This window comes from Crinia signifera, chromosome 3 (assembly GCF_055691185.1).
Source record: "Crinia signifera chromosome 3, ASM5569118v1, whole genome shotgun sequence".
Classification (NCBI taxonomy): Eukaryota; Metazoa; Chordata; class Amphibia; order Anura; family Myobatrachidae; genus Crinia; species Crinia signifera.
In genome coordinates this window covers 166,715,129-166,719,295 of record NC_139219.1, presented here as the reverse complement: position 1 = coordinate 166,719,295, position 4,167 = coordinate 166,715,129, and the positions used below count along the sequence as shown (strand labels likewise).

Here is a 4,167-nt window from a genome sequence, read left to right as displayed (position 1 = left end):
TGAATCAAAGTAGTGCTGACAAGGTCAGGTATTTAATTAAAGATAAACTTAGCGAAAATTAGTCACACATATAGCTATTTCTTATTCTGGCAGTTATAACAGAAAATGATGCCTGTTTATCATCTAGGATTGAAATAGCAATTCAAATGGCGCAGGACACACCACCCCTCAGTAATCAGTTTAAATAGTATAATGTGATATCAGAAAGAGGGGTTTAGAGTCATAGCTTGACAGGAGAAAATCAGGGTAGAAGTAAGGAGGTGTGAATGGAACGTCACTCTCACAGCTGTTGGCTTCTGCTGTTGTGGTGAATTGCGGCACCGACTATTCCCTGTTAGTTCCCCAGACAGGTACTTGGCCGGCCCTTCACTGCTTAGCTTCTGGGTTCGGATGGTACCAGGCGATTCAGTGAGGTATGGCCGTATATTAGGAGTGCGAGAGCCCTGCTGGTGGAGAGTGAGCTCAAGCGTGCTTCTGCTGTTGGTCCTGCAGTAATAGGATCCTCCCTGTTACCATCAAGGCCTTGCAGGGTGAGTAATTAGCAGGAGGGCCAATGAGAGAGTCACTAGGGGGTGAGATATAGGGTAGTATGAAAGAGGGGGAATCTTGTGTCTGAGCCCAACTTCTGCTGTCCCCAATCTTACAATGTATAGGATTGGGGATGAGAGAGACGGGGTGAGACGATCCTCCCTGGAGTAGAAACCATGAAAATTTAGATGAGAGTAAAAAGGTGAATGTGCCCTCAGTCCAATAAATTGGCTAGTGTTCCAGGTGTCAGAATAGGGTTTGTCTGATCACCCAGTTCACCCAGGGGTTTGTTTAGTACTGTTTAGTGAGCAAAAGAAACAGTGACAAATACTGACATTTCAATCCTAGATGATAAACAGGCATCATTTTCTGTTATAACTGCCAGAATAAGAAATAGCTATATGTGTGACTAATTTTCGCTAAGTTTATCTTTAATTAAATACCTGACCTTGTCAGCACTACTTTGATTCACTGCTTGGAGGAGGAAGAATTAATTCAATAAACTGAATTTCCTCAGTAAATGTGCAACTCCTCTTATGCTAAATCTGTCTTTTAAGTGTTTCGAGAATTAAAAGTTATGTTTTAACTAATAGACACCATATCAAACATATATCATTACTTATAAGCGTGCCCCAAAAAACCTTGTCGGGTTCCCTTCAAGTCACCTCTGACTTTCCTTTTCAATAAGTCAGAGTTGGCAAGAACACGAGCATCATGTGCTCGCGCAGGTCACCCAATAAATACATCAGTGAAGCTTTTAGAAAGTTTAGAACAATTTTTAGAACAATGAAAGGTACACTGCATTTAAAAACAGAGACAATGAAAATTATGCTTAACAGTATTTAAGGTCAACCACAGCCTGTAACACGATGGAATGCCATCCCTTGTGGTTATAATAATTGTCAGGGTTGTCAATGATGGGGATATGGGTCCCATCAATGGCATCGGCACACTGGGGGTACCCACGCCGCAAAAAGCCCAGGATGGTGTCATCTAGGTGCTGTCTTTGTGGCAAACAGATTCACTTTTTATATAGGGTATCCAGACTAGCCTTCGTCACCTGCACAATCATGCAGACAGTGGAGATACCAACTCCATGAGGGCGTTCTCTGGCCCAATCACTCTCTCCTGTTACTCATCCACATAACAGAAGCCATGGTCTGCGAAATCAGAGTGCTCCACTTGCGAGAACACTGACGCCAAGTCCTGGCCCTAGCAGCCAAAAAAAGGTATAACTCTGCACTATAGAGCACATTCAGAAGCTGCAGCAGGCTATCACTTGCTGGGTCAAACAGCACAAACAATCAGGAACACAGGCAGAGGCAGTGCTACTGAATCGGCCATGATTGCTGCAATGAGGTGAGCAGGCCCGCCCTCCTTCTCTTCTCTCTCTCCCTTCTTCCCCCTTCCTCTCTCTAGTGACCTCATCTTTGTGGGCCTAAAAAATTACATTTGTAATGACATGACTGATAGAAATGCAGGGTAAATCCAGGTTCAGTGTGAAAGGTGCCGACCTTGGATGTCCCTGCTTTAAAAGCATGTGTGAATGGGTCCCAACCGGGTAATGTTCCGGGAATTTAATTCCCGGGTTGGTCTTTGCATTTCTGGTGTGAAAGGGGTATAACTCTCCTTAGTGGCCATGCTACCCACAATGCTGGATGGTAACAAGCAGTATTGCAATAAAGAACCAGCCCAAATCTGGCATAGGGCGTCAAATTGGCTAGGGCCGCCTCTGCTGCAAAGCATCACATCAGATTTCCCTTGTACTGCCTTGGCAGCTCCCCGGAAGTCCTTTTCCATACAATAGATTGCATGTAAAAATTGCACTCCTGTGAAACTGATGGGGAAGTTCATGCAAAATCGTGCCTCAGACAAGTCGGACCAGTGTATGGCCACCTTTTAAAGCTTTACAGCTTTTACTATAAAATAGAAGCACTTTTTCAGCTTCAAACTATAAAGTGCGTTATTGTTCTGGCCCTAATACCCCCAATTTTAGTTACAAATAAAGATTTTGAACTACTTATCACCAGTAATTTATCACTTGATATGGGTTTTTGCTATTCGCAATAAAAGTGCAGTTTTTCAAGCAGAGGTGCATTTTCTTGTCTAGTTGGATATTCCCCCTAAATTAGGTTGGTGGATTTAACATAATAATTGCACATATGTAGGAAAGGATCCATGTTAATTACAGTGCATTTACTGTGTGTGCGCACTGACCAAAGGCTAGTAGTATTAGAAATGAATGTTCCAGTAGTTGTTTGTAGTTTCACAGTCCAATGTATTGTTATTAGTTGTAATTTGTAAACAAGTCCGCGTTCTCATCGTATGTTATCTGTCTCAGAGTATTTCAAATGTCCACAGTATGGACAGGCATCTTTATTTCTGGCACTGCGGGTACATACCTGGCACTGTGGGGGTATATCTGGCACCATGGGGGCATATGTGTTTCTGGCACAGTAAGGGCATACCTGGCACTGTTGAAAAATATCTGGCACTTGCGGGGGCATTTGTGTATCTGGCACTATTGGGGGGCATATGTGTATCACGCCCCCATTTTCATTGGCTGCACCCCATGTGGCATGTGGCCACATCTATGCACACTAAGTATTTTTTTAGACTTGCACCTTTGGCTGGGGGGGTATTGTTTATCTGCCACTGCAGGTGGGCTTTATGTATCTGGCAATACTGCAAGTATTGGGGGCATTGTGTAACTGGCACTGCTGGAGGTATGTGTATGCAGGGCCGGATTAACAATGGGCCTGATGGAGCTATAGCTCCAGGCCCACTGTCAAAATAGGCCCATTTTGTAGCTGAGGGCCAGGGCTTTCCAAAGAGCCCAGGCCCCCGGGTCGCTAGCCCAATGGGAACCGGAGATACCGCCGGGCAAAGCTGGAACGTTTTCCCCATAGGATAATTCCAACCCCCACCCGGTCGGTTCCAACGGCTGCCAGTTCCCCCTCCGGTATCACAGAAGCTCCAGGTTGATCTCAGTCAAACCCAAATCGCTGGGCCTTCTATCTGATACCTGGTCCATATGGGTTCATTGGTTCTAGAGATATTGCAGTTAAAGTGATTTTTTTTTTCATTTCTGAAATGTAATTTCACGGCTGTTCATGTTGTTTGAGGACAGATTTCTCTGGAACCAAACGGCCCAGTTTCATGGGACCAAAATCATTCGAAGCCTACATGTAAATGGGTCAGTTGGTTCTGAAGATATAGCTGGTTGTTTAAAGGGGGGCGGGGTTTCTCTCCCCCTCACACCAGAAAACGCAGGGACTAGGCTGGTGTAAAAGGGGCCAGTCCGGGAATGTCCCTGCATGATCCTGGATTCCTGGGTAAATCCCTGCATTTTCTGGTGTGAAAGGGGTATTATTTCAAATAGCCGGGACATGCAGTGCTCTGAATACAGCTGGGGAGCCCCCTGCTCTCTGCCTGGCTGTCATTTCTGCCCGGCGGCGGCTGTCCACCAGTTACCACGAGCATGTATTCCCCTTTGGTAATGAGCATGTAATCCCACATGGCAACGAGCATGGAACCCCTGGCAATGATCATGGAACCCCTGGCAATGAGCATGGAACCCCTGGCAATGAGCATGTAGGTAAGCAACATGTAGCATACTTTTTTATAGGCATTATGGTG

At 45.2% G+C, this 4,167-nt stretch overlaps 1 pseudogene; it reads right to left on the bottom strand.

The window, feature by feature from the left end:
- Nucleotides 1–309: 309 nt before the first annotated feature.
- On the bottom strand, nucleotides 310–427 carry LOC146065633 (5S ribosomal RNA; annotated as a pseudogene).
- Between the last annotated feature and the right edge of the window lie 3,740 nt (nucleotides 428–4,167).